General features: G+C 39.9%; 1 protein-coding gene and 1 long non-coding RNA gene across 2 annotated transcripts in view; one reads left to right on the plus strand and one right to left on the minus strand.

Annotated features, from left to right (window-relative positions):
- LOC134657987 (uncharacterized) overlaps positions 1-13,828 on the minus strand; it is a 220,218-nt gene that overhangs the window by 102,670 nt on the left and 103,720 nt on the right. The gene's annotated exons all lie outside the window — the stretch shown is intronic.
- The window catches only part of LOC134657967 (uncharacterized), a 228,990-nt gene that overhangs the window by 71,618 nt on the left and 143,544 nt on the right, over positions 1-13,828 (plus strand). The window lies entirely within an intron of this gene.

The following is a 13,828-nucleotide window of genomic DNA, read 5'->3' on the forward strand; positions in this document are numbered from 1 at the left end:
GGCGTTCAATACATCGGTAAGTTGGTAATTTATATAAGTAACAAACAAGCCAATTCGAACTATAGGTATTATTATTCAAATATCATACTTACATCAGAATGCTATTTGAATCATGTTATTTAGTTATCGTGTATTTTTACGTTTTTGCAACAGTATCGCTACTGAATGACTGCAAGAAGTCGCCGTGTGCGACCTCCTTTATTCGGAATATACGAGTACGTGTAGCTCGCCTAAGGGCGCATTTAGACGATGCGAGAACTCGCATGCGAGTTTCATTACATTGCGGGTTTTGATCGGTTGGTTGAATTGGACGTAACCAACAGTCCGCAATGTAACTAAAATCTCATGCGAGTTCTCGCACCATCTAAATGAGCCCTAATGTTCGACTCACACGTGAAATATGTGGCAGTAGCAGGGAAGCTTTATTCAAGTTAATTGGGACACCGTTAAATATTTAATGTGTAATTAAGGGCGTTCGGAAAGGGAACTTGTACAAGAAAGTTTTTTTGTACAAGCTTTCATTTAACTTGCAGTGTTTGTGATATGTTTGTTCGGGTCAAATCTTGCAAGCTAAACTTCCATTCCAACCACCTTTCCATTATTGAGCTGAAACCTTTACATACACAATAAGTTGGGTGACAATTAAATATTATGGTACCATCGAGCTGATCTGATGATGGAGACAGGAGGTGGCCATAGGAAGTCTGTGTTAAATTAACGCAACCTAGTTGTGTTTGGTGTTGTTAGAATTGTCTCGATGCATGTCAGTTATAATATTAAAGTGTCATTCTATGGAACTTGCTAACTATGTAAACAAACCGCCATATTGAAATCGTCTCTGAATGATGAATTTACTAGTGACTTTTGTTTACATAGTTAGCAAGTTCCATAGAATGACACTTTAGTAGGTAGGGATATTTTTTTGCATTTATTATCTAGTACGTTTTATCAAATATTCTTTACAAATATTTTAATTCTAAACGTCTATTCATTCGTTCCCTCGAGTCCATTATTTAGTAAAATTGATGTATGTTCCCCATTATTACGAGCATAGGAAGTTTCTTTAATAGTATCAAATAATTACTGTTAAACTTTCATGGTTTCACACATTAAAGCAATTAGTAAATTAGTCACGATGTATTTCAGAGCCTTCATCGAAGTTGCGTAACGACATGCTTAAATATCTGTGAAAAGGGACCGTATTGTCGATGGCGCTTACGCCGCACAGCGTCGCGCGGCATTGTATTTATATCGGAGCATCGTTAATAATGGCGTAAGCACCATCGAAAATAAGGTCCCTTTTCATAGATAACGTCACAAATTATATGAAATTTCTAATTTAATTTTGAAGTTTACTGTCCATTCTGTATTATAAATACTTTATAAAATCTGAAGTGACGTGCCTTTTAGATTTACCATCACAACGGATTTCCGGACATCATCTCTTGTATTTATGAATATTTATAAATAATTAAAGTCCTCCATAGCCGGTCCGGAACTTTGGGCCCGATTCGGATTTTGTAATAGACATCTATTAGATATCTTTTAGACATCGCCAAGATACGATAACGATATGTTTAAGATCTAACCTGTCAAATTTGACATTTCCGCGATTCTGGAGATACTCTTGAACGATTTCCACAAGATATTACTTAGAGATCTAATTCACATCTAATAGATATCTAACACGATCTATCGTAAAAGTGATTTTGGTTGCCCGAATTGCGCTACAAAAGAGAACTAGTTGAAATCTAAACTATAACGTATCTAGAATAGATCTAGTACGTGTCGTCTCTTGTGAATATCTTGAAGTTCGAATACGGCAGTTTGTTCCTACTTGAGAATACAGGGAACCGGAAATCCGGAACTTATTAATTAAAAAATTGATACTATTGAAAAATTTGTTGTTTTTTACAAGACTTTTGTTTCGATTTTTAATATTTATTTTGTTTTTATAGCATGTCAACGGCGAGGTACAGTCGCCATCAGATATATCGGAGCGGCCAAGGTGCTCACAAATATCTGAACACGCCTCTATTGTCAAGGCGTTAGAGTGCGTGTTCAGCTACTTTTGAGCACCTCGGCCGCTCCGATGTACTTATCTGATGACCACTGTACCTCACCGGGTTCACTGTAGGCATATTGAATTTCCCATACAAACCGTCCCATTTTATTTCCTTTTTAAACACCGTCGGCCTATCATTGGCACAACTATCCTGTGTCCAGTGACCCGGCAAACCGCGTTAGCCGCCCGACCGGATGCGGGTTCGAGTCCCGGTAAAAAACTAGGTACTTGACGGCGTCTTGTAATAGAATATTGTAGGGTAAACTTTAATCTGAGGGTTTCTTTGACCGACGTAGGTTTATCTAAGGACTATAGCGACCCGCTCCGGCTTAGCACGGGTTACCCTTTACAAATTATACACCTAAACCTTCCTTAAGAATCACTCTATTGATAGGTGAAAACCGCATGAAAATCTGTTCAGTAGTTTTTGAGTTTTTCACGGACAAACAAACACACAGACAGACGCGGCGGGGGACTTTGTGTTATACGAGGGCTGTTTGATAAGTACCCGTCTATGAAAAAAATTATCAGTTGTTTTGGTTTATATGCATTTATTTTTCTTCATAGTCTCCTTTTAGCTCTATACACTTGTTCCACCTATATTCAAGCTTCAATAAACCATCCAAAAAGTATGATTTCGGAAAGTCATTAAAATAGGCCTCTGTGACGGCAATGACTTCGTCATTTGATCCAAATCACTTACCACCGAGCCATTTTTTCAGGTTGGGAAACAAAAATAAATCGCATGGGGTCAAATCTGGAGAATACGGGGGGTGAGGCAATAGGGCATAGCGTAATTGTGTTAATTTAGCCATCACAACTCTAGACGAATGAGCTGGTGCGTTGTCGTGATGAAACAGTACTTTTTTATTTTTTAAATGGGGTCGTTTGTCCTTCAACACAGCGTCAAATTCATCCAATAAATTGGCATAGTACTGCCCTGTTATCGTTTTCCCCTTTTCTAAGAACTCAATATGTATAATACCCTGCGAATCCCAAAAAACGGTCGCCATGACCTTTCCAGCCGTTGGGACGATTTTTGCTATCTTTCGAGCAGGTTCACCCGGTAAAATCCACTGCTTCGACTGCCCTTTCATTTCCGGGGTCTAGTGGTGAACTCACGTTTCGTCTACGGTCACGAAACGACGCAGAAACTCCTTCGGGTTACGTTTGAACATGGCCAAACACTGCTCCGAAGTAGTCAGTCGGTTCCGTTTTTGCTCCTCCGTGAGTAAACGCGGCACCCACCTCGCCGATACTGTCTTCATACCCAATGTTTCTTCTAATATGTTTTATACCCGCTCGATTGGAACATTTACAGCATCAACGATTTCTCGAAGTTTAATTCGGCGGTCGGCTAAAACGATATTTTCAATTTTCTTAACCATATCGTCTGTAGTCACCTCAATTGGGCGGCCTGGGCGATCCTCATCAAAGACGGTTGTTCTCCCCCGCTTTAACTCGTTAAACCAGTATCTGACGGTTGTCATAGAAGGAGCACATTCATGGTAAACAACTTGCATTCTTACTTTTATTTCATCACATGTTTTTCCTTCCAAAAACAAGAATCTAATTACAGACCGATACTGCTCTTTCTCCATGTTCACAATTTTAAGTTCACGCTTTCACTGAATCGCTGTCAAATGAGAAAAAAACAAAAGAATGCTGTTTTTTTAAAAAAAATCCCACCTCTGAAAAATGGCTTAAAACGGTTGTATAGATATTTTCGGCCCGTGATATTAATACATTTGGAAAACGGGTACTTATCAAACAGCCCTCGTAAGATGTATAGATATAGGAATCGGCAGGGAAGTTGAGGCGAATGATTAGTAATGATTACAGACACAGCTACACAGAGTACAGTCAGCAGCAGAAGTTGCTAAGCGGGCGAGGGTTTCAAGGCACGAGGGTTAAACAAATTTTGCCACCGAGTGAAACAGAAAATTAAATTTTCACCACACCGACGCAAGGAAAATCAACCGTAAAATATTAAACAAAATCAAAGCAAATCGATTCAAAACAATTCTACCAGCAAACATAAGAAAACTCAAAATTTGCATTTGATTACTTTGCCTCACGTGTGAATAAAATACGACTTTCTCATCAGTTTTTTAACAATGAAGAGAGCATTTACCAGCTGGTGTGGTGAAAAATTATTTGCTCGTGTTACAGAAGATACACGATATGTACCTATCTACAAATATTGTCCATCACATTTGTCTAGCATCTGTATCTGGCAGACATGTTCTGACAGATGTATCTGATGACGGACACCCTAATAGCTACCATTACTTATCAATCTACTCGTATATCCAAACTTATAGTGCCTAACACACCAATACCCAAGTGAAACATTGCCCGAAGCACTCATAATATCTGCCAAATGTAATAACTAATAACGTCTTAGCTATATTATTTGATTAATAATCCTGTCTACTATTTTGGTATTCGAGGTAAATAATAATCATGTAGTCAATGTGGCTAATTCTTTGGAAACTCAAAATCCCAATGACATTAAATTTACACTAGGGCACAGCATAAATAATAGTACTAGGTATAGAAGACTCACTCTCTAACAAAACTCGTCTGTCACGATCAGGACAGATATGGCCGCTAGGTGGCGACAGCGCCACGCGCGGCTTATGGCTAGCCACCAAAATTGGTGTCGATCGGATGTACTTTTAGCTACCTGTAGCAAAGCGACGAAATCGCGGAGTGAGCCACGCCTAACTAAGTACAGAAGATGCACTCTCTAGCAAAACACGTCTTTTACGACAGATATGGTCGCTAGGTGGCGCAAGCGCGAGCAGGCGTCCGTTTTGTAGCGGTGCGCGGCAACTACTATGGCTAGACACCAAAATTGGTGTGGGCCGCATGTACCTACTTGTAGCGACGCGACGAAATCGCGGAGTGAGCCACGCCCACAGACAAGACATCCTCCAGACTGAGTATAGTAGTGCTACCCCCTCTGCCACAAATATACGGTAGTTTTACTCCATTTTCGAGTCAAAGTGTCTTTGTGCGACGTCCGTGTCTTTGAACGGACCAATCACGGCACGGGACTCGCTCGCCTCGTCCCCCGCACCCCAGTATTTTTGGCAGCATCGGTTTCATGAAATAATTGCTCTAAATTCCGTCTAGAGGATTCCTAGTCTATGGCCACGCCTGACTAGGGGTACAGAAAACGAAATTTCGACCTCTGACCTTAATTCGCATCAAGTTTGAAATCGTAATCACGAACGAATCATTTCATTCGGAATCCTTGTTAAATAAAGTTGGTACGTCAAAACGTCAGGCACAATGTCCAAATCAAGGTAAATTAATTATAATACGGCTAAATACGCTTGTTTGTGTGTATAGAGCCCGTACCACAGAACATATTAAAGAGGTTAGAACGGCTATCGCGCGCAGTTAGTATCGGAACCGGTGTCGCCGCTCGTTCCTCTCCACATTTCCACATTTCTCGCGCAACAGTAGTAAAAACTTGTGTGCCTGGTGAATGGATACGCCTCCTTTAGACAGATTTGATGTCTGGCTTCTTAATCTGAACGTTATTGTGGCGCAAAAGGCATGTTTACGTTTTTCGGTCAGCGCGGGCGAGTACTAGCATGCGAGCGTTTGCTCATAACCGGCGGCGACACGTACCCTGCTCGCATCGCCATTCTACTTGTTCTGTGGCCCGTACCATGAGTCACTGACAGTGTCAAAACTGACATATACGCTATCGAGAACGTAATTTACTTTCTATACATCTTGTTTGCTCTTATATGCGAGTACGAGCGTTTCTCGATGGCGTTTATGTCAGTGCCAAACTGATGGTAGCCGTACAGACGTATTAATTGCTTTACCACTAGGTAAAGTCGCCATCAGATACATCCGAGCGGCTAAGGCGCTCACAAATATCTGAACACGCCTCTATTGTCAGGGCGTTAGAGTGCGTGTTCAGATATTGTGAACACCTTGGCCGCTCCGATATATCTGATGGCAACTGTATGAATATAATTGTATGCTTGTGTTTGGGGTACTTGTGAAGGCGACATTCGGATGTCAATTGAACCTGTGTTGCTGTTGCGACATTACTGCTGCGGCTTTGACGCGGGCACTGTACCTATAAAAGCATGGCTCACGCTAAACCGGGTCGGGGCTGGGCCGGTGCTTCCGGCGCTTCGTTTTCTATGGAAAGCACCATGTGATCACCGATCAGCCGTCATAGAAAATGACGTGTCGTACGCCTCGGCCCGGGCACGGCCCGGTCTAGCGTGAGTCATCCTACTGTTAAGAGGAAAGGGACAGCCGCTACTCCATACTAAACGTAGTCCCCATTTTCCTCTCTAGATATTGACGTTATGGAAAATATTTTTACATCATTTGATGTATAATTTACCATAGCTATGACCATACGTTTGAATTTTTTCGTTATACCTATTGATTATTGTAAAAATTAGGAGCGATAAACAGAATTCATACAAATTTCTATGAAATTTTATACAATTTCTCAACCTTTTCTCCGCAGTAACATGTTACAAATCCAAGACGTTTGGTATTTGTGCCAGGAAATTACGCAAGATTGGGTTCAAATGCGATGTATAAGCATTTCCCCTTGAAACAGTAGCCTGATAAAAACAGTATGACAATGACTTTGGGAGCAAATCAAATTATTTTATATCGTCACTACACTCCTACACAGGGCCGGATTAAGTGTGTCGGGGCTCCTAGGCAGTGCAATGCTCGGGGCCTCCTTATAGTCAATTCTGCATACATAATGTTCAGTATAGGGAAGTAAGTTTTCGGTTTTAATTTCAACCTTCAGGCCCCAATTTCACCACGGTGACAGGTGCGACAATTGTAAAACATCACTGTTGCTGACGTCACAGGCATCTATGGGCTACGGTTACCGCTTACCATCGGGCGGGCCGTATTCCTGTTTGCCACCATCAGTGTATTATTAAAAATAAACTTTATTATATGGGAAAAAAAACAGACATTTCTCTTACCAAGTTTCTGACAATTGTCACAAGATTTAAAAGAATTGTCGGCAATTCTTGACAGGAAAATGAGTTCTGTGTCGGAATTATATGACAATTGTCGTGTTTCTTGTGACAATTGTCAGAAACTTGGTAAGAGAAATATCTGTTTTTTCCGATATAATAAAGTTTTTTTTTTAAATAATACACTGATCGTGGCAAACAGGAATACGGCCCGCCCGATGGTAAGCGGTAACCGTAGCCCATGGATGCCTGTGACGTCAGCAACAGTGATGTTTTACAATTGTCGCACCTGTCACCGTGGTGAAATTGGGGCCAGGTGTCGGTTGAGCCGATCCGAACAAGCCGAGCGATGTGTTTTTCGCTAGGTAGTTAAATATTTTGCGAGGCTGAACAGCGATTGTCCGACCGTAAGACCATACGCTGAGCCACATGATTAAAATGAAACTACTAATAATGATTTTCCATGTATTCATTGTAGTGATGGGTAGGACATCAATTTAAAATGAGTTTGTATGAGTACCTCATTTTCTAAAATGAGGTGTTACAATGTCTTACTTCAAATGAGGTGAGGTACTAGCATATTTTCAGCGTCGACTATTCCATTAATTCCAACGGCGACAAAAATATTTAATGTATATACATATTTATGTATTCATCACTTCCTTTGTAAATAAATAAATAGCAACATTTAATTGGAGTGCAATTTTGGAGGTTAAGAATCGAACTTTTAGGAGAAAGATAATTTTAGAATCAAGTAAAATGAATAGAGGAGTGAAGTAAGACATTTTTGCGGTACGAAGTACTGCGACAAATTAACAAAATGAGTGGTACAAATGAGGTGCCTCACGAGTGAGCGACTCAACACTAATTCATTGACCAGTTAAACTACCATGTAGGTACAGGGCCAACCAGCAAAAAACGCGAGCGTAGCGAGCGCGAATTTTTTTGGAAAAAAATTGTGAGAGCGTGTTAGAAAGGCCGGGCCGGCCCTAAAAATTCGAAGTTCCCCAGTGAGGCGAGCTTTCATGCGAGGTCAAAACCGTGCTTCAGGACAAGCTCAGCTGGAGCACAGACGCCAACGAATGTTCATTGTATTAAAAAACGAGACCGCAAGCCGAGCTTGGCGAGACCAAAGGCTATTCTAAGCTGAAGAAGAGGAGATTTGGAAGACAAACCAAAAATTGAGGTAGCCTCACTTTTGGCTGAAAGTCGAGCTCAGCAATCTCCACATTACTTAACAAGCCCAAAGCGTACTTATAACCAGCGCGGTGAGCTTTCATGTTGATATTTGTTAAAAAGCGGACGCCGAGGATCGAGCTGTAAGAAAGCAGCGTGCAGCGCTCTGACACGAACCAATCGTCAAATGTTACCCAACAATAATATGTGTCATATGTACAAGAGTTCCTCGGAGGTCCGAAGTTCCATTGATGAGGTTTTAGGCCCTCAGGAGCCTGAAATTAGTGCTCGACATTACAGACTTTAAAAGCTATAAAATAACAAAATTTACATAATCATCTAATGATTGTGTGTCTGAGAAACTGATATTGGACATTAGGTACCATACATTTTTTTTATGAAACAAATATTTTTATTTTGCGCGCGTGGGGCCCCCTAGCCGAGGCGGGGCCCATAGGCGGTTGCCTACTCTACCTTAGGGTTAATCCGGCCCTGCCCCTACACCATATAAAACAAAGTTCCCCACCGCGTCTGTCTGTTTGTGTGTTTGTATGTTCGCGATAAACTCAAATACTACTGAACGGATTTTCATGCGGTTTTCACCTATCGATAGAGTGATTCTTGAGGAAGGTTTGTGTATTTGTTAACCCGTGCGAAGCCGGGACGGGTCGCTAGTTACTAAAAAAAACGAGGCGGAGGCCGGTCTATTTCAGTTTATAAGTATGGTTAATAGTAAACGTGATCTTTTTACATTTTAAACTTTTGTGGGTCATATGCAAAATTAGCTAATTTTATGGAATGTTACCATCACTGTATGTACTACCTATATTTGTAAATAAAACATTTTGTGTATGTATTTCACACGTACGAGTAACCGTTACGTATTTTTAGTCACTCGCGCGACATGTTTCGAGTACGAGACGCGTAGAGTTCCGGGCGCCAAGCGTCGCGTAATCGTTGTTTGCATCAAATTTCTTTACGCTTACGACTGTCGTAATTACGAAAAAAATCTCATACGCTACGCTACGACTAATATGCGCAATAAAGATATTCTATTCTATTCTACGCTTCCTGTGCCGACTTGTTTGAACTTGTACGTGCTCGTAGCGCTCTCGTTCTACGCGCGTATTACGATATGCTTACGCGTCTCTTATGCTTACGCTTCGTGTGAAGAGGGCCTTAGGGCCCGATTCAGATTTTGAACTAGATATCTATTAGATATCTATTAGACATCACCAAGATATGTCAGTGTCAAACAAGTATCAAAGGTGACGTTTTTGTTTGAAGAAACGTCACTTTTGACACTTGTTTGACACTGACATATCCAATCCATATCGTTTGGATATCTAATATTAGACGTATCTTAAAGTTCGAATATGGCTGTTAGTTTACTGTCTGTGTTCTACGTACTGCGCTCCATCCCGACGGTAAACACGGCCACACACCCGTACCCTGATTACGCCTGCTTGAGATTCAACGTATTCAGGTTTTAATGTTATTTTAGACTCGGGATCGAAGTTTGAGACTCTTAAAACGGATTGTTGAGCTGATTCGGTACGAAATACGAAATAAACTTCAGTCGAAGCGTTTTAAACCCGTTACAGACGGGCGTACCGGACCGCGACCTTGGTCCCGGTCAATATCTCTTTCTCGCTCTCACTTATAGCTGCGTCCTTCTCTTTTTAGAACGGAACACTTATGGATTCGTCATGTCTGTCTGTCTGTCCGTCGGTCCGTATGTCACAGCCATTTTTTTCCGAAACTATAAGAACTATACTGTTAAAACTTGGTAAGTAGATATATTGTGAACCGCATTAAGATTTTCACACAAAAATAGAAAAAAAAACAATACATTTTGGGGGTTCCCCATACTTAGAACTGTAACTCAAAATTTTTTTTCATCAAACCCATACGTGTGGGGTATCTATGAATAGGTCTTCAAAAATAATATAAGAATAGAATAAGAATAAGAATAAGAAACCATTTATTGCAACACAAAAAGCATACAGGTTACAAAACATAAGGATTGAAAAAATAAGAATAATTGTGCGGCAAAAGGAACGGGCTCAGCATACGCTGCGTCAGTCATTTCATTACAAATTGCCTGCGCAGCGCTGATTTTCAGTCCGTCCCCTTCACTGAACCACATTGACATTTATGCGGGTTAAAAAAAAAAAAAAAAAAATTCTAAACAAAAAACCACTACAAAGATCTCTATTTAAAGTAGGTAATAATAGTTTAAGTCTTGTTATTGGATAAGTCTTATCTTAATTTTACAGTTTGCAATTTATCAGAAATAAGTACTTTTTTAACAGTTAGAAAAACAAAAAAAACCGACATTATTATTAGAAGTATGTTAAAAATCGTTTTGCAGGACTATTTTTACTACAAATGAATATTACAATGTGTTAAATTACGAATTAGCTTGACATTAACTACTGGTTAAATTTATAAGTGCTTAAGTTTATTACTAAATAGGTAAGTAAACATAATAAGTACTTTTTTGTATGAGAGAATACTTATAAATAATAATAATAAACAAAAAAAAAAAAAAAAAATTATAAACAATAGGAAAAGAAAGTGCCCTATATAAGTATAGCACAACACCATTTTAAGTAATTATATCCTCTGTCGAAATTTGGTGATTTAATAAAAGTAGGCTCAGTTTGCGTTTAAAAGTTGGAAGGGACATTTTAGCTCGTAATGGCGGTGGTAGGTCGTTCCAGATCTTAGACGCAGAGTATTTGAAACTGCCACGATAACCAGCTGTTCTATGTTTCGGAGCACACATTTTATTTAGAAACTTACTGCGAGTATTTCGACCGTGAATGTCTTTCATCCATTGAAACTTTTTTAATTATTTAGGTTTCTAAAATATTGTTTTATCTAAACTGAATAGTTTGCGCGAGAGACACATCCAAAGTGGTAAAATGTGTCCCCCCCTGTAACTTCTAAAATAAGAGAATGATAAAACTAAAAAAAATATATGATGTACATTACCATGCAAACTTCCACCGAAAATTGGTTTGAACGAGATCTAGGAAGTAGTTTTTTTAATACGTTATAAATCCCCTAACTACGGAACCCTTCATGGGCGAGTCCGACTCGCACTTGGCTGCTTTTTTCTACTCCCGTACTATTTGTCAGGGTCGTGCACACATCTTTAAAACCCTACCTTATAGTTGTCAAGACTTTGTGCATACACGCAGTATCTTTTTGCAGTATTTTCGGCTACGCCCCAAATTGTTACTCACGGCACTCGCCTTTTTTGACCTCTCTTAAACAACGGTTGCATAATAGTATTTTTTCTACTCCAGCACTTAAATGTGTCAATTAAATGACTGACAGTGATATCTAAAGCAATGTCATTTGAATGATTTGTCTATAGGCTCATATGATGACTGCTAGCAGTCATCTTATGAGAATAATACAACAGCTTTATTTTTTTTAAAGATACGACTTCCGATCATCTTGATTGAAAGAGGTATGTTTTCATTTACAATAATATTTTTTTTTTGGCTCTATGTTTTGCTGTGTTCATAATAATTCATACAAAGTAACCCATTTTCTTAGTCTCAACTGTTTTGTGTCGGGTGCAGCTGTCATAGAAAAAGTAATGTATGCAACAACTCATAATTGGTTCATAAAATCCTCGGATCTTTTTTTACAAAATTCGACTACGACTCGTTTTGTAACTTCGACCCTTGAATTTTAAGAACCCTTATTATATCACTGTTGCATAAACTACTATTATAGTTGAGTTGGGGTCCCATAGTGGAAAAAGTATGCGATTTCACTTTGGTATACTTACGAAGTCTTAATTCAAGCATTGCAGTCGACGAAAAGAAAAAATACTATTTCCTAGGATAGCGGTGCCGTCATATAGCGGCCGTCTCCAGGATACAAAATATATGGGTGGAGTAGTATTTTCAATTTTGTAAGGAGACGGCCGCTGAGACGTGGCTGAGACTTAACGCAAACGCGTACAGACAGCAGCAGAAGTTGCTAAGCGGACCAGGTGTTCAAAATGATCTTGACACGGCTTTATTGTTAAGAGAATAAGAGCGTGTCAAGGTAATTTTGAACACCTCGCCCGCTTAGCAACTTCTGCTGCTGACTGTACGTCCGTCACGCTATCAAATGAAATTTACGGGTCTCTATTGTTTCCAAATAGTTTTAAGCCATAATGTATTGTTTGCCCGCATTTTCGTTAGTCATAATTCATTTGGTTCAGAAACGCGTCACTTTTCAGGATTGTCATAAAACAAAGCTAACCTAGTACCACTACCACCAGTTTGACACTAACATAAACGCCATCGAGAACGTAATTTACTGTCTATGCATCTCGTTTGCACTAATATGCGAGTACGAGCGAGATGTATAGAAAGTAAATAAAATTACGTTCTCGACGGCGTTTATGTCAGTGACAAACTGATGGTAGCCGTACTAGAGTTAGACCAAGAAAAGTCTGCAGCGATTTTGATCGCCCACGCAGTGCAAGTGTTATTTATACGTAATAAATTCATAGACATTTGACGTTTAAAATGACACTTGCACTGCGTGGGCTATCAAAATCGCTGCAGACTTTTCGAGTTTTTAATGTTTTCCGAGCGAAGCTCGGTCACCCAGATATTAGAAAGTAAATTACGTTCTCGATAGCGTAAATGTCAGTTTTGACACTGTCCGTGACTCATGGTACGGGCTCTGGTGAGGCCATAGAGAAAAAATACATAGAGTGCTCACTCCATACATCAGTTCAGACTACTAATTTCAGTGTCTACATCTAGCATCGAGTAGCGGAACTATCAGTACTGCTACTTGACAATAGATGTAGCACCGACCGGAAAGTCTTATCTCAACAGCATAAGACTTTCCGGTCGGTGGCGACATCTATTGTCAAGTAGCAGTACTGATAGTTCCGCTACTCGATGCTAGATGCTAATAGTCTTTTTGGTACTAAAACTGATGTATGGAGTGAGCACTCTATGTATTTTTTCTCTATGGGTGAGGCAAATGGAAGTTTAATCTGTAAGCCGTGTGATTGGATACGGTTCTGAGAAAAGCCGCGGTAAATTGGTTCGTTGGTTTACACGCGGCGGTAATTGAAATACATGTTCATTAATATTCATTATACTGTGTCACGAGAAAATGAGACCTGTCTGTGTGGCACTGACATAAACGCTATCGATAATGTGGAGTCCAGACCAATTTTTCGCCAATCTGATGAAATTGTCCGATCGAATCAGGCCGTGCGGACGCAAACGCCAATTTGATTCCCTGATCAAATCAGCAGGTGTGGACACAAAAATGCCAATTTTCGAAGTTAGTATCTATGAAATGCAAATTGGTGATTAAATTTGTGTACGTGTGGACGCTAGATGAGATTGGCGCCAATTATTTTCCCGATCAAATCGGCCGATTTGCCCAGCTCATCTGGACTCTACTTAACGTTACTCACTTTATCTACGCACATGTCATCAGTGCAGAAACCGTAGGTAATGACCGAGAGAACTCGTGTGATCCTATTAAGAAACTCACTTCGTTCGTTTCTTAAACCCACACTCGTATTTTAATGCCTCTCATTATGTAGCAGTCACAT

Source organism: Cydia amplana, chromosome 21, assembly GCF_948474715.1.
Source record: "Cydia amplana chromosome 21, ilCydAmpl1.1, whole genome shotgun sequence".
Classification (NCBI taxonomy): domain Eukaryota; kingdom Metazoa; phylum Arthropoda; class Insecta; order Lepidoptera; family Tortricidae; genus Cydia; species Cydia amplana.